The sequence below is a fragment of the Suricata suricatta genome, chromosome 2 (genome assembly GCF_006229205.1).
Source record: "Suricata suricatta isolate VVHF042 chromosome 2, meerkat_22Aug2017_6uvM2_HiC, whole genome shotgun sequence".
Classification (NCBI taxonomy): Eukaryota; Metazoa; Chordata; class Mammalia; order Carnivora; family Herpestidae; genus Suricata; species Suricata suricatta.
In genome coordinates this window covers 40,830,623-40,854,185 of record NC_043701.1, presented here as the reverse complement: position 1 = coordinate 40,854,185, position 23,563 = coordinate 40,830,623, and the positions used below count along the sequence as shown (strand labels likewise).

Genomic DNA, 23,563 nt, shown 5'->3' with positions numbered 1-23,563 from the left:
AATGGGAGTCCTAAAATAATGCCATTCTTTGCGAGTAATGCTGAGATGGTTTATCAGAGTATTTCATCTCTGACATTGCTGGAAAAAAATTGCTTCTTTTCAAGCAAATTGGTTCCCATAATTTGGGATTAATCCATAGAATGTTCAAAGTCTAGTGTCAGCCGTTTTCAACAGAAAATACGGGTTGACAATTTCCTGTGCTCTTTAGAAGCCTTTCAAAGCTCCACAGGAAGAATGAAGACTATTCTTGGCCTGGACATTTGCCCCATGGGGTGCTGGGCCCAGGCAAACAGCCTTGTATTAGCAAAGGAGGGTCAAGTGAAAGGAGACCTTGTTCCGTGCCAGGCTCTCAAAGGGTAGCATGAAACCCCGTTGGCCACACAGAACCTCTGTTTAAGGTGCAGCGTTTGTGGACCTGCCGAAATCTAAAGCCATTCAGCCTTTCTGAAGTCCTTTGGGATGGGGAAAGGCTGTAGTTGACACCAGATCTGTGAAGACATGGCGTAAGATGGGGAGTTGGTGTGGTGGATGGCAAGACACTGCCAACAGAGGTCTGGTTTTTTGTTCTCTCTTCCAAGTGGGCCCTGCTTCGCTTCCTAGCTTTCAGGTATGTGGCAAGGTGCAACTGTTCCCCCTGGATATTTTCAAGGAAATAGACCCCAGGTGCCCCATGGGTGTGGGGCTGGTCCTCACCAGAATGTGGAGTACTGAACTAACTTGGTCTAGCAGGGGCTTACAACTTTTCTTTCTGCACTTAATTCCATTGTCTTTGAATTTCCCTGGTCTCTTTCATATTTAAATATATGCTCCACTAGACTTGCAGGCACAGAAAAGTTCCCTGTGTTTGGGATAAGCCAGTAATTTAAGCACTTGGCAAGTGGTGGGTGAAGTCTAGTGCCCTGGCACAGCCCTTGGTGTTCACGTGAGCTCTTCCCCGCTGCTTTTCAGAAGTCAAGGAATGTATATTTTGTCTGGTGGGAGTGGAGGGAGCTGTCAGTTTTATTCCTGGGATAAGTCTCCTGTGATTATGTAAATGTATGTCTTAGTATGGTTACTTAAAAAAAGAACAACTGTAATTAACATTTCAGGAACACAGTTCTTTCATCCAGACGCCAAAACAGAATCCTGAGACCTTAGCGTTGCTGGACAGAAGTGCCAGGAACTCAGGTTGGCATTTTCTCTCCCTAAGTTCTACTTCATTAGTGCCTAATTAGACCCTGTCCCTCCTATTTAGGTGCTTGGAAGAGGGAGTAGATGCCCCTGAGGCAAGCTCGCCTTCTGTGATCTCTCGATTCAGATGGGGTTGGGCCCACCATACTTCACATCCTGAAGAGGAGATGGGCTGTTTCTCCAACGTGCATGAGAAGTGATGGATCCATCCTACCAAACAAGAATATTGCGACAATATTCAAACTAGGAAGAATACCTGTTTGTCAAATGGGAAGTTCAGCTGGAAACCTGAGGAAGGAAACAAAACCAGAGAAGAGTGCAGCAATAAGCATACTAAGTGCCTGCTAGGTGCCAAATACATACAGTTCACATCAAGTCTCCGTTAAAGCTCAGCAGAATTCAGTGATGTGGCTATTTAACTCCTAAAAACAAGCCTGGCTGGCTCAGCTGATAGTGTGTGCAACTCTTGATCTCAGGGTTGTAAGTCTGAGCTCCATACTGGGTATAGAGATTACTTTAAAAAATGATAAAACCTTAAAAAAAAAACAAAACAAGCAGACTAACATTTCGCTGTATGCATATATAACATTTGTATTAGCCCTTGTGACGTGCAAAGCAACAAATGCCCCCTAGCCTTAGTAACAACTATAGTTACCCTGTAATAATGTTTGTTATCCCCCCTTCCGTAGGCCAGGAATTAGCAGGCTGGTTTGGGCTGGCATTAAAGATGTTGGCTTCGGGCTGTAGTCATCTGAGGGCTTGACTGGGGCTGGAGGGCCTGCTTCCAAGATGGTTCACTCACATCACTGGCAAGCCAATGTCAGGAAGCCTCGGTCCCTTGCCTCATGGAACTCTCCAGGGGGCGCTTAAGTGTCCTTGTGACATGGTGGCTGGCTTTCTCCCAGAACAAGTGATCCAAGAAAAAGCAAAGCGCAAGCCACAATGCCTTTTGCTACCCAGCCTTGAAGTCACACAATGTCATTTCTGCAATATGTTTATGCAGCCCAGCCCTGTTCAGCGTGGGGGGCAGCCGTACAAGAGCTGGGATACTAGGGAGGCTGCTACCACAACATTTTGCTGCTTTTCTGGTTAACAGACGATTTTTCATTTTTACAAATAACACTGGCTTGCACAGTTCCGTATACATCTTCTTGCCCAAACATGCAAGAATTTCTACAGGCTTGTGCATCAACATGAACAAAGCCAGCAAAGCTGTGGCCTTTAGGGTTCCTAAGCTGCCAAGTTTTCTGGAAGGCATCATGTAGGAGTTTATTCCCAGGCCCCTCTTCACTCAGACCATATTGCCCCACAGGCCCAATCCAAAGCCTGCATTAAGTCCAGGCTTACATCTTGACCCGAGAAGAGAGCAGGATCTCTCCCCCTGCTTTATAGTTTAAAAGACCTGTGGGGAGAACTGCGACAGGCCCAATATGGTGACTGGCAGACATGGTCACTGGGAGCCACTGGGAGCCAGGCAGCATGCCTGCTCCCTCGAGACCTGATCTCCCCCTAGGGGTTATGGGTACATAAGGGGCCAAATCTACAGCCAAATTGGACCTTTGAATCAGTTCAGCTCACCCCTGCCCCGCTGGGCCAGCCAGCACTTCGCCTGTGTTGGGTGTAGAGCTCCGCCTAGTGCTCAACCTTCTTCCCCACGCCCAGGCGGCCCCTGAGCCTTCCCTTCATGACCCTGCGCCTTCCGCCGCCCCCTGGCAGCCTGTCCTAGATGTAGGTTCACCTCTGGTCATGGATGCACCCAAAGCCCACATCCCAGCACCAATCCTCCCTGCACCCCAGGGCTGGCTTCCTACTGGCACCCCTAACAGATTGTCAAATAACCCCTCCCTATTAACTGTTCTATGAACTTTTTTCTTCTAACTTATAATTTTGACAAAAACATCTTTTTCTGAACCATTTTTGAGTCATTTGCAACCCTCTGCCCTTTATACTAAATACTTAGGTGTATATTTTCTAGAAACAAGGAAATTCCTTTATGGTAACAGTACAATAATCAAAATTCAATGAAATTTAATGAGCTTTTAATAAAACTTAAAAACACTTAAATATCTTCTTTACTACCTTACCTTCCAATATGTTATTTATGTATTCATACTTACATGCACTGCATTTTGCATTATGGCCCAGCCCCTGAGTCTGGCTGTTGTGCTTGCATTTTCCTTAAAGTAAATTTAAAGGGAATCACGCTAGCATTCTTGGGCTTGGACCCGTTGAGCACCAAAAAACCCTCCCGGTTGATTATAGAGCCAGTGCCAGTGTTAGCATCAGAGTCCAGGGTCTAGGCTCCCAGTGAATTCCATTCTACACCATATGGGAGCAGATTCATTCTTTCCCATTCAGTCCTTCAATCATTCATTCCATCCAACCTTCTCTTGAGCATCATGTCTTATGCCTGTGACAGCTGGGGGACACGAGTGATGTCAAAGGTGCCTGATGCTCTCGTCACCCAGGAGCCTGTGGTCTTTGAGAGAAGCACGATGAGTGGACACTGTTAGCGTAGGGTCACCGTCACAGACTATCGGGTGTGGTCAACATTTGTTCCCTTCTGAGGGTCCAGTCATGGCTGAGACCTTCAGGCTCCCTTCCCCACACCCCAGGCGGCGCTGTACTCAGCCTCTGCTCTAGGTGTCTCCAGCCCCGCGCTGGGACTTCAGACCTGCGGCCAAGAGACCTGAATCCGCAGCCACTGTCGGAGGTGGGGTGGCGGGTGTGGTTCAGAGGATTAAAGGACCCGCTAGTGATGGCCCCAGGTCTGACCCGCGCGGGCCGGCGAAGGGCCAGGCTCCACATCCGAGTCGCCCCGAGCCTCCACTCTCCTTGGGCGGCCATCCCCATCCCTCCGGCCTGGCATCTGTCTTTCGGGGTTGAGCGGGGGCTGGGATCTGTGGGGACAGACCCTGCTTTACTCACGGACCTCCATTAGAGCGGCAGCGATGGGCGGTGGCCACTGGGACAGAAGGTGGCAGCATCCCCACGCCGGCTGGGATCCGAGCAGGAAGGTGGCTTTCCTAGGAGCCTCCCGGAGTGCCAGCCTCCCCCAGATTCCACACCATTCAACGGTGGGATTTAATTTTCCTTCAATACTTCAGGACCTTCTGTTCCTTTTATTTCCTTAGAGAAGAGTTTTAAGAATGTTACAAAAGTAACTTAGGCTCTTAAAACAGACCAAGCAACCAAACAAAAGACATGTTTGCAACCAAACGTAAAAACGATATTTAATGGTGTAGCCATTCCTCAAAAATTTAAACATAGAATCACTACATGACCCTGCTTCTGGGTCATATACCTAAAAGACTTCCACTTCTGGGCGTATACTCAAAAGAAGTGAAAACGTTTCAAGCAGATCTTTGCACACCCATGTTTATAGCAGTGCTATTCACAATAACCACAGGTGGATATGTCCATGAACACACTCATGGATATATAAAATGTGTCATGTACCACAGTGGACTATTTATCCAGCCTTAAAAAGAGAGAAAATTTGGACACACACTACAAGAATGAATGTGACAAAAGCCGGAAACCAGACACAAAAGCGCAAATGTGGCATAATTCCACTTATATGAACTATCTAGAATGACAACTTTGTTGGGATAGAAAGTAGACTAGAGGCTACTAGGTTCTGGGTGAGGGCTGGACAGTTATTGCTTAATGGATACAGAGTTTCTGTTCAGGGTGTTGAAATTTTTTGAACATAGTGGTGATGGCTGCACAGTATTGGGAGTGTAATTCATGTCCCTGAATTGTATAACTTTGAGTTTGCCTCTTTTTCCTCCTCGAGACCAGGGCCGGTGGAGTAACTTACGTAGAGCGTGGAGTCATGTAACTGGAAGGGGCAGGAATTCAGTGTGGGCAGCCTTGCTCCAAGGGGCCAGCAGCTGCGGTGAAGTGCCTCTCTCTGCCTTACACCTCCCTGGGAGGGCCATCTGGTGAGTCAGCATTTTTTTTGAATTTTTGCTTTCCTTTGGGAATCTGACCTTGGCCTGGGCCTGCTCTGGGCCCGGAGAAAGAGAGTTACAGTAACTGTTGGAGGACCCTGTGGCCAGCTCAAAGCTCAGGTTAGCACAATGGGAAGGAGGCTCCGGTGGCTTTGTAGAGGCCCTCTCTCCTACTGTATGGCGGGGGCCACCATGACCACCTCACACCCCACTCCTCCCTGAGCCTTCAGCCCCCAGCAGCAGCCCCTCCTATGCCCCTCCCATGCCCCGCCCCATGAAAGTTCAAGCTCCCTCTCCCCTTCCCACCGCTGTCTCCACCAATCCTGTTCTTCCCTCATAGGCTGGTGACCCCTGGGTCCCCCACGCTGCCTCCCCTTCCTCCCCCCACCCCCAACCCTGTGTATATTGCCCAACAGGCACAACAAACTTCTGCTTATGTTTCCGAAAACTAGGGTGGGGAAAGTTGAACATTTATTAAAAGGACATCAAATTATTTATGGGAAACCAGGATTCCAACAAATCCTGGTTTTAGTAGCTGTTTATGATTGTAAGTTGTTTTTGATTTGAACTGTATGGATGGGTGGTGGGACGCTGGTCCTTAAGGGTTTATATCCTCTCTGTGTCTTCAGCTGGCCCTGCCCAGCGTGCCTGGGGGTGGGTTTCTCCAGCTTCTCGCTTACTCTCACGGGCCGACCATTGCATCACCCGAGGCCAGGCCGAAGGACCGGGAGAGTGGGAGGTGGCAGTTTGCAGCACCAGAGTTTGCTGTCTATGCAGTGTGGTGTGGGGCCGGCGGGCTGCCCAGTGGAAATGCTTAGGGGAGAGGAGACTAGGTGAGCGAGACGCTGGGGTTGAGGCCAGCCTACAGAGGAGGACAGGCACCCAGTGCTGCCATTTTGGGCTGTGATCAAGGACAATAGGGCATCAGCTTTCTGATGGCTGGGGAGGGCCAGACACCGACTGAGGTCTGCTGGGAGGATCAGCGTGGCGGGGGTGGGGGGTGGGGCACTGGGATGCTGGGATGAGGAGTCCCTAGTGACCTCAACATATCCTCCATGGTTATGGGAATGGGCGTGTAGGTGGAGGCCAATCTGCCCCCCTCCCCGTGCCCTGCCCACTTCTCTGAAGAGGGTCAAAGGAGAGGGGAAAGTCTGTGCCAGGAACGCCCCTGCCCAGCAGGGCTGGGAACACACTCCCTGAGGACCTTGGCAGCCACAGCAGCACGGAGTGCCTGGGGCTCTGCTAACCGTTTGGGATTTCAAGAAGTAAAAGGGCCTCATTTTCCCCATCTGTCAGGCTGGAGCAGTTGCTCCCTGACCTGCAGCTTTCCAGAACGCCTGTGCTAAAAGGGGCAGCTGATGTGCAACGCTTTCCCTGTGGTCAAGGCTGTCGGCCCACAGACATGGGCACTCATGGTAAAGCGGCATGCCAATGTTGCGTCTTTACAAGTGGATTTGTAAGTCTGTCCTTTGGAATTAATTTCCCATAGATGGAAACACGTGGCAGACGAGGGAGGCTTCCTGCTTCTGCACACAGCCCAGGGACCATGATGGCAGAGCCACGACGGACTGGTTTGGCTTCGAAAGAAGTGAGAACTCACTCAGAGTTACAGTCAAACTTGGCCAGTAGAAGACCTCCTAGCATCTGGGGGTCGTGCGTGCGTGTGTGTGTGTGTGTGTGTGTGTGTGTGTGTGTGTGTGTTAGGGGGATCATTTGTGATACCCATGGTTGGGCCTTCTCTTCACTAGCAGTTCTATCACTAAAGAGAAAAAAACCCCTGAAAGTGAGAGGGGGAAGAAGTAGGAGACTGATTTTCTTGTGGCTGAACCTTCTATCAACCTTTTCTGAAAGAGCAGGGCCCTGTTCATCCCCAGGAAGGTGGTGAGGCCAGCACAGTTCAAGACACACAGGATGAATTTCTGGAGCTTTGGCAGAACCAGGTTTGGGGAGGGGCCAGAAGGATGTACTGGAATAATCCAGCAAGGCCTACCTTGCATACTGAGTTGTCCTTAGCTTTAACCAGGGGAAGGCTTTGCAGAAGGTATGTAGTTTTCTAAAAGGCATAGGGTTATGCAAGTCCACTCAGCCTAGAGTATTCATACTAGTCTCAACTACGTGCATCAGGCAGGTGCCTGACCCTGAGCGAGGCCCCCTCCATTTTTTTAAGTCTCACATTTATGGAGTGGAGAACGGAGACCACTATCCATACCTTGCAGCATCCTTGTGAAGATTAAAGGAGATTGAGGCTCTCAAGTGCCTGGCAAAGCATCTAGGATGCAGTAGCTACCTAATAAGCATCAGTGTAGCATCCTGCTAACTGAAAGATTGCAAACTTTTGGCTTTTTAGTTCCGTGGGTGTTTTATGTAAGTCATTCTATTCCTCCTTGAGGGGTGGGGGCCGAGTGGGCTAATGGCTGATTGGAAAACAAGGAAAAGTATTTTTCTCCTTCCAGGAAGAGAGCTTTACTATTCTTAAGATCTTGACCTCCTTTACATCCAGAAAACCTTTATAGTTTAAACATTGGTGCCCTGTCATAGCACAAAGAAGCAAAATGGACGGACGTCCATTTTGGAGGCTTGAAAAGGGCCCAGTGGCTTGAGCCTGCCAGCTATCCCCCAGGGGCTGGGGAGAACAAGCCGTAAGCTGGCCTGTGGGAGGGGGGAGGGCTGCAGGGATCCGAGGGGCCTGTGTGGAGAGCCCTGGGCAGCCCCAGTGCAGAGCGTTGGAGGTTTCCCGAAGACCCTCCTCCTTGGCAGGGCCCTGCCAGATGCGGGGAGGGGGCCAGTGAACATGTGCTGTGGGGTGAGACCGCAACATTGCCCAGGTGGGGGGAGCACCGTGACCTAGACCTTTTCAGGGCTGTGACCTCCCACCCCCATCCACACATGTTGTGGGATCCAAAGGAACAGTCCTAAAATGTCTGATTTGAAATACCTCCCAGTCTTAGTAGGTGGTTCCCAATAAACCAGAGGGGAAAAGTCTAACATTGCCTGTATCTTGAGGTGAATAATGCCCTGTGAATGAAACAAAGACAGAACTTGGGTAACATTTGCTTGCAATGTCAGCAGGTCAGCACCAGACAGAACTGCTGATGTGTCTTTTTCATCTGGTGGTTTGGGTTCTCTTGACATACACTTGATGGAGGCCCGAGGAACGACCAGCCAGACACCCAGGGAGCAACAATGTGAGACTGGGGGGTGGTGCACAAGGAGAAAACCTAGGACCATTCATACTCATTAGAATACATGTGAACACACAACACATACTTACAGGGACACTCACATCCTCAAGGATACAGTCTCACCTTGGCGAAGGAGGTGGGTGTGGGGACAAGGGGAGTCCGTGAGGAAAGAAGATGTCAGGAGAGGGCCGCCTGGCAGTGATGCCTGGGTCCTGAGGCTGGAAGGATGACCAGGGCAGCACTCTGCAGAGGCCGCTCAAAGAGACAGGCCATGATGTGCATTGACCATGAAGATTCTGTAACAGGCCCCTTCAAACCTTCAGGTGCTGCACGAGGCTCTGGGGAATTTACACAGTTGGGGGAATTGTTCATGTTGAGTGTCCAGTGTTGACTCATTCAGACCCTGGTACCTGGGTGGATTCGTGTGGGCTCACCTGGAGGTATCTTAGGTTTCCAGTACACATAAACAGCTTGTGTCAGATAGGGATTTCCTCTTTGATTTCTTTCAGGAATGACATTAAAAGTACATTGTTCTGTTTAAAGTGTTGAATCTTAACAAATCCCATAGGATAAACTCTTTTTCTGCGGCTCCAGAACTCTCTTTTTCTAGCAGGCTTTGTGGATTTTATAGAAGAACCGCAATTGAGGGCCAGGACGGTCCTGGTCATGTCCTAGCCACTGACCCGTAAGTGATGGAAATTGTCTGTGGATTGTGTTTTTTGGGGAGAGGGGATGTGACTGCAGTGCTGATCACGGATGCTGGTGACATTTATCTTTATCCAAAGAGATACATTAGAAACTTAGTGCTGTGGGGCTCCGAGGGGATCTCAATCTTTCTGGAAAAAATGGCTAAGTCAGTGATGATATAGGCAGAGAATGTCAAATTTTGCACCTATGAAAAATCCTACTTTTGAGGCATTCTTATTGACATGGGAAGATGTTAACACATCCACTCTGATGACCCACGCCGCTGCCCGTTCTGCGGAGCACTGGCTGATGAGAGAGGAGTGGAAGCACAAACAGGCCACGCCCGAATCTACTGGGAATTACTCTTTGGCTATTTTCCATCCCATAGCTAATTGGTCTCCTTTTCAGACCTTGTGAACCAGACACGATGGCCCCAGGATCACGAACTTTGCAACTAGAAGCCCGGCCTGTCTCAGTACAGGGGGAGAGCCTTTGCTCTGCAAACGGTGGGTGATCACTCCTACTGGGAGGTCCAGGGTAGGCGGTCCGGGTCAGGGTTCCAGGTTGGGCTCTGTCATCAGGGCTGCAGGGTGTAGGACCCTCATGGTTCCTGGATAGGCTGGGTGCAGGGGCCCTGCCTTCCTGCTTCCTCACACCAGGTCCTAAGGGCATGCCCAAAGCATGGACTCTGGACCCCTGCCCTGTATCTGGTGAGGGACTTGTTTCTAGAATATGTAAAGAGCTCCTACAACTTAATAATAAAAAGACAACCCAATTTAAAAAGATGGGCAAAGTATCTTAGTAGACACTTGTCCAAAGAAGATATACAAATATAGAAGCGCAGGTAAAGATGTTCTACATCACAAGCCATAGGGGAATGCAAATCAAAACCACAACCACATACCAATTCACACAGCAGGATGCTGATTATAAAAGATACAGATAATAAGGGGCACCTGGGTGGCTCAGTTGGTTAAGAGTCCATCTTTAACTCAGGTCACGGTCTCACAGATTATGAGTTTGAGCCCCACGTCGGGCTCTGTGCTGACAGCTCAGAGCCTGGAACCTGCTTCAGATTCTGTGTCTCCCTCTCTCCCTGCCCCTCCCCCACTCACACTCTGTGTGTGTGTGTGTGTGTGTGTGTGTGTGTGTGTGTGTGTCTCAAAAATAAAGAAATAAACATTTTTAAAAAACAGAAAATAACAAGTGGTGAGGAAATGGAAAAAGTAAAGTCCTCACACACCGCTATGGAAATGGAAAATGATGCATTCACTTGGGAAATAGTGTGACAGAGTTATTATTTGACCCAGCAATTCCACTCCTAGGTGTATCCCCAAGAGAACTAAAAACATGTCCATACCCAAACTTGACCATGAATGTTCATAGCAGCATTATTCATAATATCCAAAAGGTGGGAGGAGCCCAGATAAAGAACCCAGATGACAAAATGTGCTATATCCACACAATGAAATATTACTTGTTCTAAAGAAGGAATGGGGTACTGATATGTGCTACCTCACGGTTGAACCTGGAAAACACTATGCTAAGTGAAGGAAGCCAGTCACAAAAGACCACATATTGTCTGACTCTGTTTATATGAAATGTCCAGAAGAGGCAGAGCTATAGAGACAGAAAGTGGCTCGGTGTTTGCTGAGCACTGGGAGGTGAATGGGGCAGGGGGTAACAGATTAGGGGGTGATAGCTAACGTGTACAGGTTTCTTTCTGAAGCAAAGAAAACATTTTAAAATTAATTATAGGGATGGTAACCCAACTCTGAAGATAATACAAATTTAAATTGGGCGAATGGTAAGGTATGTAAATCGTATCTCATTAAAGTTGTTACCAGAAAATCTTAAGGACTAATTACTTTGAAAAGAGTCCTTACTTTAAAAAGTCGTTCACTGGAGAATTTCTAGTAGGTGCATTTTATTTTATTTTTAATCGTTTTTTATCTATAGGTGCATTTTAAAATATGGTTCACTTCCCACATATTTAAGGCATGAATTGCTCTAAGAAGCGAGGGATACATGTGCGAAAGAAAGTCACATGTCTGGATACAGAGCACCTGTGAAAAGGTGTCAAGTCTTGAATTTAGTCACCAATCACATGTGAAAACAAAATAAGTCCAAAAAGGCGTAGGTGTATATGATTTCATAAATGCCATCTCCCTCTAAGAAAAGGATTTCAGGGGATAGTACATATGTAAAGAAACCTGTTTCTAGTGATCTCTTCAGGGTGGCTCCTCCGGTAGGGGGGTGGGGGGTCCACACCCTTGGACCACGCTTCCTCTCTGCCAAACTTGGGACCCCCGTCCTGGCGACAAGTGACATCAGACAAAGGACCTGGCCTGACGGTTTCCTGGACATTCATTCCACCCCCCCCACCCCCCATCCCCGGCCACCTAATACCTCTCCCGAGACATTGACTGAAAGTTGCCAAGTCTAAGTAAACAATGAATATATTTGTACAGAAATGTAGGGAAGAGGTGAAGCATGGGGCTAGGCCTGCCCTGAGTCCAACACAACATTCACGGCCCCAGTGTTTTGGAAGGAGGAAGTAAATCAGATATTCTGTGTGATGGTCCCCAACGGCAGGGTGGGGGACAAGCCATTCAAACCTGTAAGTAATCACCGTTCCCTGGTTTATCAGCATATCCGCTCTGGAACAAGGGGCTCCTCCCGGATGCAATTTTAGTTCCAAATAATAGGGGTCAAAGGGCATACCTTTACTGTGGGGGAGACTTCTGTTCCCCCTCCAGAGGACCTGAGTGAGGTTTTGGCTCGTTTGCTTGTATTTTGGGAAAAGGAGCACACTTGTTCATATCTCCTTAGATTTAACTTTAAATCTCTTTAATCCTGGCTTGTTGGCAGGTGTTTTCCCACCGGACTGGTTTGTGTTTTCACAGGTAGCACATATACATCTGATACTCCATCCACAGGCTGCCTCTCTTGGGTCCTCATGAGTTCAGATCAGTACTCTGTACAAATGAACTTCTGAATTCCAGCCTGCTCTAAACTCAGATTAAGGCTCCCTTGATCAGCCCCAGGGGTCACTGGCTTCCTCTTTCATTTGTTTAGCCAGTGACCTTGCCTTTTGGGGAGGGCTGGTGCTGCTCTGGGCACCAGGCCCTCCCTCATGGTCAAACACCTTGACTGTGTATTTATTTTGAAAACAGGTTTTTTTTTTAACTGATGATTATTATTGTGGAATATTCCTCAAATTACAAAGAAGAAAATTAAAACAGTAATTCCGGTTTCTAGACTTAATTACTGTCTTTTTGCATCTGTATAGGTTTTTTGTATTACTATTAAGACTATTTGTTTAGAGTAGTTTGAGGGTCACAGCAAAATTGAGGGGACAGTACAGATTTGCCCTGTATCCTCTGCCCGTCCCCTGCACAGCCTCACCCATTATCAACATCCTCGTCTGGAGTGGGGCATTTGTCACAGCTGACACGTCATCATCACCCAAAGTCCACAGCTGACATTACAGGTCCTTGCTGGTGTTCTTCAGTCTGAGTCTGGACAAAAGTATAGTGACACAGAGCCATCATTATGAGGCATTCAGAGTATTTGCACTGCCCTAAACACCCTCCAGGCTCCGCCCACTCCTCCCTCCGCCTACCCCCCTCCAAACTCTGGCCATCACTGCTCTTTTGCTGTTTTCATAGTTTTGCCTTTTCCCGAGGTCATAGAGTTCGAATCCCACAGTATGTAATCTTTTCAGACTGACTTCTTTCACTTAGTAATATGCAGTTACATTCTTCCAGGTCTTTTTCATCATGATAGCTTATGACTTGTTGACGCTGAATATAGTCCATTATCTGGATGGGTCGGTTTATTTATCCATTCATCCTGCTGAAGGACATGTTGGTTATTTCCGATTTTGAGCAACTATGAATAAAGCTGCTATAAACATATAGTTTTTATTTTACTTTTTTAAATGTTTATTTATTTTTGAGAGAGAGAGAGAGAGAGTCAGAGCACAAGCGAGGGAGGGGCAGAAAAGAGAGGGAGACACAGAATCTGAGGTAGGCTCCAGGCTCTGAGCTGTCAGCAGAGTCAGACGCGGGGCTCGAATTCACTAGCGGTGAAATCATGACCTGAGCTGCAGTCAGATGTTTAACTGACTGAGCCACCCAGGTGGCCCAAAACATATAGTTTTTGCACATAATTTTGCAAGATGCTTCTTTGATTCAACAATAGATGGTGAACATTTTCTCAAATCACCAATGTTCCTGGGCAGACTTATTTTAAAGACCCCACTGTAACCCGTTACATGGATTACATGAGTTAATACAAATAAAGCCATAAAATGATGAGTGACACATGCTAAGAACTCGATAAACCTTAGCAATTATTAGAATATGAATATGTGCATAAAGTAATTTAATTAGCCCTTTATTATTAGATGTGAGGGGGTTTTTCACTTGTTCACTAATATAAATAATTCTCCAGTGCACATCCTTGTGGACAAATAACCGACATTTACAACAGTGTTGGTTTTTTTCCTTTTTCTTTAAGCTTTCTACATGTGTCTTTAGACTCTCACTTTCTAGCCCCAAACAGAGGCAGTAGGGAAGCGCAGGGCTGAAGGGAGCTGAGTGGTCTTGGTCCCATTCCCTCTGCCACCTTGACCTACATGAATGACTCTGGCAAAGTTGCTTCACTTTTGTTCTGTAAAAAACAAAAAAGCCCATGTTAAAAAACAAAACAAAACAAAAGACCGTGTAAAAAACCAAAAAAGTCCTCATAGAGCACATGGTATAGACTTGCTGAATCACTGTGTGTACACCTGAAACTAATGTAACATTGTGTCAACCACACTTCAACAAAAAAAACGACAGGATAAAAAGTCCTCGGAGGATGGTAAAGAGGATTAAATGAGTTAATAATATTTGTGCCATCAGCGGATGAATGGCTAAAGCAAATATGTAGAGCCACACGATAGACTATTATTCAGCCATAACAAGGGACCGTAGGCATGGCAACCAGAGTTAATAATACTGTATCATATATTTGGAAAGTTATAGGAGAGTAGATCTTACACATTCTCATCACAGGTAAAAAGCTTGGTTACTATGTGTGATGATGGATGTTAACTAGACATCGTGGGGATCGTTTTGCAAGATACACATAGTGAATGAGTATGTTGTACATCTGAAACTATTATAATATTGTGTATCAACTATATTTCAAGAGAAGGAATGCAGCACTGCCACCTGCTGTAATTTAAATAACCTCAAAAACATTACCCTAAGTGAAAGAAGCCAGACCTCAAAGTCCAAATATTGTGTGATGTCTTTTGTAAGATATATTCAGACTAGACCAATCCAGAGAGACAAGGCATATTACTGGTCTCTGTAATAGGACAGAGAGAGGAGCAGTGGGCCGGGACTGCTTAGTGGCACGGGGTGTTCTTCTGGGGTGATGAAGCAGAAAGGTGGAGGTTGCACAATGCTGTGAACGCACTAAGTGCCACTGAATTGTACATTTTTTTAATGTTTTTATTTATTTTTGAGAGAGAGAGAGAGACAGTGTGAGCAGGGGAGAGTCAGAGAGAGAGAGGGAGACACAGAACCGGAAGCAGGCTCCAGGCTCTGAGCTAGCTGTCAGCACAGAACCCGACACGGGGCTCGAACCCACAAACCGCGAGATCATGGCCTGAGCCGAAGTCGGTCGCTCAACTGACTGAGCCACCCAGGTGCCCCTGAATTGCACATTTTTAAGTGGTTGATTGTGTGCTATGTGAATTTCACCTTAAAATTAAAAACCAGAGCATTTTGTGGGATCCTAGCATCTAGTAAACAATTAAAATGTTATTACTACTTGTCACCCCCTCCAGCCAGCATAGACTGTTCATCTCAGCTGTTGTCAAAACAAGGGGGGAAAATCATTAAACGGTAGGCAGTTTAAGGGAGTCCCAGGCCCTGCGAAGAGGACTGTCCCAAGGCCTGTCCCTTATACAGCTGCTAAGATAATAACATTTTCATTTTGTTCCAGGACGGCAGATGGGACCCTGGGTCATGGAACAGAACTGGTAGCTAGTTTCATTCTAGTTTCATTCATGTGGCCCTGGGAATCTGAAGTCAGAAAACTATTCCATTGTTTAAATGTCTCTGGCAGCTACACCCTTCTCTCCATCTCCGTCATTACTCTCTTAGTGCAGGCTCTCATCATCTTTTTTCCCCCTGAGATATAATTCACATGCCATAAATCCACCCCTGTAAAGTGTCCAATGCAGGTATTTCATGTCTTCCCAGAGTCATCATCTAAGCTGGGACGGGTGCAGTAGTCAGATACCTGGCCTTTCCAGTGCACTGTGTACTTCCTGGCATACTCCTCTGGACTGTGCTTCCAATCTGATCCTCCGAAAACCCACATCTGATCGTGTTCCCTTCCTCCTTTACCTGCCTCATTTAAAATACCTCACAAGCTCCCCACCCCACAGCAAAATGTCTGAATTCCCAGCATGCCCTGTAACTGCCTCCTCAGACTACCCTCTGCCACTGCCCCACTTTCACTATTATAAGCCACTTCAGTAAAAAATCCTTGCACACCTATCTCGATGAACTTGTCTGAAAAATTTTGTAGTATATATTGCTAGAATTCGTAGCATAGATTTCCAGATCCAAGAACAGGCACATTTTAAAATATTGCCAAGTTGCCCATCAGTGGTATATGAGTGGACATGCTTGCCCACACTGTCATCAACATCAGGCAGTAATCATTTAAAAAATCTTACAAATCTTATAGATGAAAATAATGTCACTGTTTAAATTCGATTTTCTAGTTAGTGAAGTTGTACATATTTTCATAATGTAGACTCTTTTCTGTCCTATGAATCCTCGCTTATGTCTTTTTTACTCTTGGGTTGTGCACTTTCTTATTGATTTATAAGAACTTTTTATTTACTTAGGATATTTGGACTTGTAATATATGATGCAGGTGCTTAATTCCTTGCCTTTGCTTTGAAGTTCTATTAGTGACAGAGAAGTTTTAAACTTTCTTGTGGACAAATTTATCAGCCTTTTCCTTTGTGTTTCTAGCGTTCATGTCATACTTGTAAGGTCTTTCCCACTCAAAGATTATAAAAATATTCACCCATGTTTTCCTCTGAAATGTAAATGGTTTTAAGTTCCTACTCTCCTGTGGGTGTTCATGCCAAAGTGAGGAGGGAGATAAGATTCTAAATATATTCTGTAACCGAGGCTGAGAGCCCCACTTTGGGAAACTGAGGACAACTGAGTGTGAGTACAAACCGATAACTTTGGGCAAGTTACACTCCCAGGGTCTCTGTTCCCTCTTCTGTGAACTGGGGAAAAACCACAGAATGTGTTTGTAAGTGTGCGGTGAGAAGTCAGTAAGGCGATGTGTGTAAAGCAGAGAGCACAGTGCCAGGAGCAACGTAAACCCTCCGTGTGGGCTGGCTGCTGCCGTCCCTCTCCGCGCCGGCCCTCGTTCTAGCACCATCGCTGGAAGAATTGCCTTCTCCCCCCAGGTCGAACGCTGCCTGTTATAGGCGGCCATCCACCGGTTTCCCAGGTGCACCGGGTTTGCTTCTGACTCGCTCTTCTGTCAGTCTCTTCTGGGCCGGGGCTCATCAGTGCACCTAAGGTTTGCTCCCTTCTGGCCAGGGTCGTCTCCCTGCCCTCCCTGCCCCGTGGCCCGGCGATGCGCCCTCAGGAGCTCCCTTCTGCCTCTCCTACATCCCCTCCAGGGCCAGCAGCCACAGCCAGTCCCGACCACCCGGTGTCTAGCGTCTACTCATAAGTTTTCTTCGAGCTTTCCAAGAGGGGTGGGACTTTTTGTTATACCTACTTAGCAGATTCAAGAAATAACTGGAGAGTTGCACTTAGAACTTTAAAGTAAGACTGTGTACTCTTTCTTAACTCTGCCACATACCTTCTCTAAGCCCCAGTCCTCATCTGTAAAACAGGGACCACTACCCATCCCCTTGGAGGCTGTTACAAGGATCCAACAGGGATGTGCACGCACTGGCATGGGGCCTGATGCATGGGGACACCCCAGATTTCACGTGACATGGCCCACCTATCGGAACTTCTAGTTCTAAATCCACACAGGCATGCGCCACCATGCTGCCTCCTCCAAGACTGAATAATGCCACAGGGAGGCCTTCAGATCCCACCAAAATCTCCCTCAGTCCCTTCTCAGGGGACTGCATCTTCTTCAGGATGCCCGCACCAGCCAGGAATGTGCCCCAACTGAACGCAACTGCAGCCTTCCTGATTGCTGTTACTAAGTATATATAGGACACCCTGTACTGTGCAAGCCGCACGTCTGCGTCACCATGGTGATCAGGCAACTTCAGTCTCCAAACACATTCCTGTGCAGCATGAGTCTACCAGGGACAGAAGGGAGCCCGTGAAATTGTGAGCCTGTCCAAGGAGGGGGGGCCCATCCGCCAGGCTCTGGCTCTCAGAATGGAGCGTCCAGCACTCTGCCTTTTGACTGCATAAAGCCCTTCTTGGGAAACTTTCCTTGTCAGCACCAAAACCACTCATTTCCATCACCTGAAACCGATTCAGGAAAAGAAAATCCCAGAAGGAGACTCTATAGGTGACACCTGCGAATCTGGGGTAACTCAGAGGATGCAGGATTCACCAGGGACACCCAGAAGGTGCGGGCTTGGTGGTAACAATAAATCCCAAAAGCACCCACAGAAATCCTCTTTCGGAAGGTACTCTCCAGGTTGGAGCTAAACACAAAATGTAGGTGCCTCAAGAGAGCCTCTTGCTTCTAAGGAAATTGTGAGACAAAAATTCCCCTTTACGGCTCTTGGGCTCCTCGGAGCCAATTGAATCAGAATCTTGCGGGTGGGGGTGGGGGTGGGCATCGATGGGTGTTTTTTCCAGGTGATAGTCAAAGAGCCCTGATGGAAACTCCAGGTGAGGCTGTGAGGATTATCACACACTTGTGGGAAGCTACCAGGACTGGGAGGCTTTTTGAAGGGCCAGCAAGGAGGTATTGACCTTGAGCCCAGCAGGAGCGTTTGTGAATGTGCTCCTAACACTGAGAGGGACTGTAGGGCCGGCGTTTCGGCGAAGGAGACAGGGAGTCAGGATTTTGGGCTGGGGGTGAAGTTCTGGTAAGAACCAAGGTTGGTCTTGGGCAGTCGTGGCCCTTGCCCTGGGCTCTACACTTCAGGGCACTGTGCCCTCACCAGGCAGCCCTGCCCCAGGAGTCCTCCGGAGCTGAGATGAGCTACTTGCCCAGAGCCTGCACACTACAATGGTTCCGGAATACCTGCCCAGGTGCCCCGAGCCTGCTTCCAGGAGCGGAGGCCTCTGTCCTGGGTCCACCTTCCCTAGGGAAGACTGTACAGCAAGTCAGGCACCTGAGGGGCAGCCCAAAGGTGGCCGCCTGGACGCTGGTGTGGAGAGACTGGGCTGAGTGGTCCATACACTCACAAGTCATGAGGCCATTTGTGGTAAGAGATGGGAGGGGAGGTGGGGGAGATGGGCTGGGGGCTGGGGACCTGTAGTTGTGTCTGTGCTCCATGGTTGCTGAGGGCTGGGCTGGCTTCTGCCCATCATCTTGGCTCTACTCAGCTTCTCCCTTGAATGCAGCAACTGTGTTCTCCAAATCCTGCGTCATTGTGTCCTTGAGCCTGTGAACCCCTTCTCTCTGCCTCTGGTGCTCCCTCATTGTCTGCCTTCTAGGCTTAGTCCAGGTGCGGTCTCCACGGCAAAACGTCTTTGGCCTCCCCAGGGAAAGTCCTCCCCACCTCACCCCTCCAGTGCTTCTAGTACTGCTGCCTGTCTGCTGCCCCTGGTCTGGGAACAGCCACTCCAACCTGCATCTCTCCTTTTATTTTCTTTTGGGCCCCTGGCTACCACGCCTGGCGTGGAACACCATTTAAGGACCGGTTCATGAACTGGATTCAGTCATTTTAGTAATTATGGGAGGAAAACTCTGGAGGCCTTCTCCGACCTTTACTCCAAACTCTGGTTTCTTTGGGGGAAATACAGTGATCGTTCTGAAGGGTCAGTTTCTTGTGTTGAAGTAAGGGCTGAGTGATTATTGATCTGCTCTAGCATTTCCGACCTCTGAGCATCCCTCGTGTGTGTGTGTGTGTGTGTGTGTGTGTGTGTGTGTGTGTGGACCTTCCCCACCCTTCTACCTGCCACCAGCTTCATGGAGAAAGCTGGACGAGCAGGTGCATCCCTGCTGCCAAAAATCCAAGGAGCTCAGCTGCCCGTGGAGGAGGTGACCACGTGTCCTAGTTTGCCCAGGACACATTGTGTGCGTATCTGCTCTTCTGGAATGATTGTTAATAGGGCCCTTTTTGGAGACCTGGGTGGCTGTCGGTTATACATCCAACTTTGGCTTAGATCATGATCTCACAGTTCGAGCCCGGAGTCGGGCTCTGTGCTGACAGCTCAGAGCCTGGAGCCTGCTTCAGATTCTGTCTCCCTCACTCTCTGCCCCTCCCCCGCTCATGCTATGCCTCCCTCCCTCCTGCTCGCTCGCTCGCTCTCTCTCTCTCTCAAAAATAAGCATTAAAAAAAACAATAGGACTCCTTTCACTCTCAAAGGTGTCCCTTCCCTTGATAAGACACATTACGGGGCCTCTAAGCCGCGGAATCTGGGTCACGCGGCCAAGCTCATCAGCCTGTGTGTTTGCACTGTTTTCCTTGAGTTACTGTATCCTCAGGATGGTTCACAGAAAGCGGCGGGGTGGGGGGGGGGTTCTCATGGCCTCATTACAAATCCTGATTGGTTCTCTTTAAAATCCAACAAAGTGCTTATAAAATTGTGTCCAATCCAGTGGCTCTCAGGCTGTGTTTCCAATGGACACTGATGAAGGGGGGTCCTGAAGGAGTTTGTCAGACAACGATGGCCGTGTCCCATGTCACAAGAAAATTATGAGTCAGGGGCGAGAATGCACTCAAGCTCAGTTTCTTCTCCAACAAGTTTTTATACGCCTTTGGGAGCTGAGCCTGCTCACCAGCTGGTGGGTAAATACACCGATGCTAAATGAATATGAATTTCGAAAAACCCAAGAAAGTGTTTAATAACTTTCATATTTTTAATGAGGTGAGAATTGCATACCTGGAATATGGCCAGATTTTCATCTGGTAAAATTAGTTGTAGTCTATGTGATGGAATTTAATGTGTCAACATGTCTTCATGCTTTAATATTAAATTAATATCTAACATTTGTTGTGGTTTAGTATGTGGCAGGCTAGTACCAAATGAGTCCTATATGTCATCTCTGTCCTCCTCAATCCCATGAGCGAGACACTATGGCCAGTACATTTCATGGAAGAGGAAAAACGGGGCTTTGGGAAGGAAGAAAGCTTACTGGGGGTGCTCTAACACCTAAACTCCTTGGAAATCCTCTTTGAAATGTCCTGAATAGAAGAGTTACAAGAAATTCTGTCCTTTGACCTTTGCCCTTAGGCCATGTTTGATCGCAATTAGAGAAAGCACCAGAAGCCATAGTGATATCATCTGAATTTTCCTTTTGGCTCTGAAACAATCTCTTGTTTTGCTAAAGTTTTTTTTTTCTTTTAAGGGAGAGGTTAATGAATCTGGAAAAACTGAGGCCATCTCATTAAATTTTTTTAATGTTTGTTTATTTTTGAGAAAGAAAGAGACAGAGTGCAAGTGGGGGAGGGGCAGAGAGAGAGGGAAACACAGAATCTGAAGCAGGCCTCAGGCTCTGAGCTGTCAGCCCAGAGCCCAATGCGGGACTCGAACTCACAAGCCCTGAAATCCTGACCTGAGCCGAAGTCAGACTTACCAGACTGAGCCACTCAGGTGCCCTGAGGCCATTTCATACTAAATAAGCTGCTCCTTAGCCGGAGGGGCTCTCTCAGCGAAGAGCTCTGCACACCTTCCGCTGTCCTGCTCCTCTGAGCTGTTTCTTCCAGACCCCTCCCTCTAGTCTGCTTCCTCCTTTTCTCAGCTTGCCTACGAAGGGCGCTTTGCAGTGCTTGTAATCTGGGACATAAAAGGTGCTCAATAAACACTGGTTTTAAGAATGAATGCACTTAAAAGAGCGAAGCAGTGTCTCAGCCTCACTTTCACCAAAAGTAAACTGCTACCTTCTACCAAATTCCCTTGCTCTGAGTTTCTGGGTGACTGTCAGGAAGCTGAATCTTTGTGTCCTCTGGCCAATGAGAGGTAGCGCACCCACTGGTTGTGTAAAGCTTCCCCTCCGTCCTGTGACCTCATCAAGACCACTGGAAGGCGAAGGAGCGAAACTAAACCTGACTGTACTTTGCCAATCGAGTCTGCCTTTCACAGTCCAGTTGCTTTCAACTCGCCACTGAGCCTTCCACTGGGTCTTACACCTGCTGCTGGGCCACCATGTGCTGACCTTGACTGTGGGACCTGTCCCCCAGTAGGCAGAGCGCCATCTTGCCCCACCCACCTCCCACCTTCCCATTTGCCTTGCTCACCCTGAGCAGCCCCACCACGCTCTGCTGTTCTGATTCAATGTTTGGCAGCAGGCCACCTAAGCCTAGAGGACTTGTCCGGTGTCCTGGCTGTCTACGGGGAGGACACAGGGAGGCGGCTGACCCAGCTGAGATGCTTTTCTTGCTCACATAGGGAGTGTACTTACTGCCAAAAGTTCTGAAGGCCTTTGTGTCCTCCTGTCGTGTCAGAGCCTGAACCTACTTTGCATTCCAACGTTGTACTTTTCCTGGAAAGCTCGGGCTTTCTCTCCAGTGCTGGTCTCATTTCATTTCAGCTCCCGACAGGATTACAATGGGTTCTATCTTCTGGTCTCAAGGCTTTCTCCCATCCAAAACCGGAGCCAAGTCACTTTTTTACCATATGATTTTTTTTAAGTAAGCTGTACACCAGTGTGGGGCTTGAACTCACGATCCTGAGATCAAGAGTCACATGCTCTACCAACTGAGCCAGCCAGTCGCTCTTCCCATATGATTTTTAAAATAATGTTTGCTTTTTGTTTGTTTTTAAAATAACTAGTACAAAATTATATATATGTAATATACACACACATCTATATGCATATATATATATTCATGGAAAGAAATTTAGAAATACACAAAACAAAAATCTATCACTCTTATACTAACATCCATTGGCATTTTGCAATACGTATGTCTAGTCTTTTTTGTTGTTCAATCTGACTGCTTTATTGGTTATCAGAGAAAAAAACCTGCAAAAAGCCTTATAACAGCTTGGATATTCGTTTAACTATTGATTCAGTTCTATGCATTCCCATCTTCAAAAACTTTTTTAAATTTTATATACTTTTAGATTTATAGAAAAGTTGCAAAATACTACAGAGTTCCCACACACACTTCATCCAGCTTCCCGCAGGGTTAACCTCTTACATAGCCATGGTACATTTGTCAAAACTAAGAGAGTCACCCTTTGGCACCATATTATTTACTACAGATCTTTTTTAGAGTTCATATCTTGCCCACTACTGTTCTTTTTCTGCTCCAGAATCACATCAGAAAACCATGTTGCATTCGGTCTTCAGGTTTCTTTAATTTTCTCGAATCTGTGAAAAGTTCTCAGTCTTTCCCTGTTTTTCATGACCTTGGCACTTTTGATAAGTATTGATCAGGTATTTTGTAGGATTTCCCTCAATGTGGTTTGTCTCATGATTTTCTCATGTGTAGATTTGGGTTCTAGATTTGGGAGAAGAGTACCACAGGAGTGAAGTACCTCTGATACTGCATCGAAGAGTCTTTATTAAAATGTGTATGTTCCTATCATTTTGATGAAAATAGAACATCTTTCCATATCATTATGGGTTCTATCACAGGGATGGAAAGTAACCATCAATGATGACAGTGCTCCAACCCAGATAAGGCCTCGGAATCCCTCTCAAGATCGCCCTCTGGGTAACCTCCTTCAGAAGGCCTATATGTTGGTACATTTTGCCAGCTCTGTTCCACATCATTTTTAAAGGCTGAAAAATAGTTTATAGAATGATTATACCCTAATTTACTCATCCCATATTGGGTCCCTACAGTTATTTTCCTTTCCGTTTCTTTCCAATTTTTAAAGGAAAAAAAATCCTAGTATGTTACTATTATTGGATCAAAATGAATAGATATTTTTTAGGCTTTTGGTGTACATTTTCAAATTGTTCCAGAATATTTTCATGGATTTATATCCCCAAAAGCAATGAAAATGTTGTTTTCCTAAAACTTGTCAAAATTTGCTATTATAATGAGAAGCAACAAATAGAAAAGTATCATTTGACAGTTGAGTCAATATCCTTTTGTTGTTTTTATGTGAACTCCCTTAATTATTATAGATATTGAACTTTCTTTTATAGGTTTATTGGCTATTTATATTCAATATTTCTTAGAGTGTGTGTGTCCTTTGGGAGATGTTCGCATTTCCTCATTGATGTTCTAAGAGCCCATTATAAATCAAAACTCTGTCATGTATCCTATTTGTTGCAAAATTCTCCCAATCTGAAGGTTGTCTTTAAATTTTGTTTATAGTGTTTTTAATATACAGAAGTTTTAAAGTTTTATTAAGTGAGGACCCAAGTTCAGTTTTCACCCCCAAACGAGCTGATAATCCCAGCCCGCATTATTAAAC

At 46.9% G+C, this 23,563-nt stretch overlaps 2 long non-coding RNA genes across 4 annotated transcripts; one reads left to right on the top strand and one right to left on the bottom strand.

Annotated features, from left to right (window-relative positions):
• Positions 1 to 981: 981 nt before the first annotated feature.
• On the bottom strand, positions 982 to 12,503 carry LOC115305688. 2 transcript variants are annotated; one of them, XR_003914943.1, is made up of 4 exons: positions 12,404 to 12,503; positions 4,103 to 4,299; positions 3,288 to 3,347; positions 982 to 1,380 (listed from the first exon to the last, which is right to left on the bottom strand). It is a non-coding gene; the product is annotated as an uncharacterized LOC115305688 (long non-coding RNA). The 2 variants fall into 2 exon arrangements; XR_003914942.1 differs by lacking the exon at positions 982 to 1,380 and adding an exon at positions 1,401 to 1,458.
• LOC115305678 lies at positions 3,765 to 9,500 on the top strand. Of its 2 annotated transcripts, XR_003914941.1 has the most exons (5): positions 3,765 to 3,883; positions 4,975 to 5,117; positions 6,616 to 6,714; positions 8,919 to 8,993; positions 9,404 to 9,500. It is a non-coding gene; the product is annotated as an uncharacterized LOC115305678 (long non-coding RNA). The 2 variants fall into 2 exon arrangements; XR_003914935.1 differs by lacking the exons at positions 8,919 to 8,993; positions 9,404 to 9,500 and having other exon boundaries at positions 6,616 to 6,895.
• Positions 12,504 to 23,563: the final 11,060 nt, after the last annotated feature.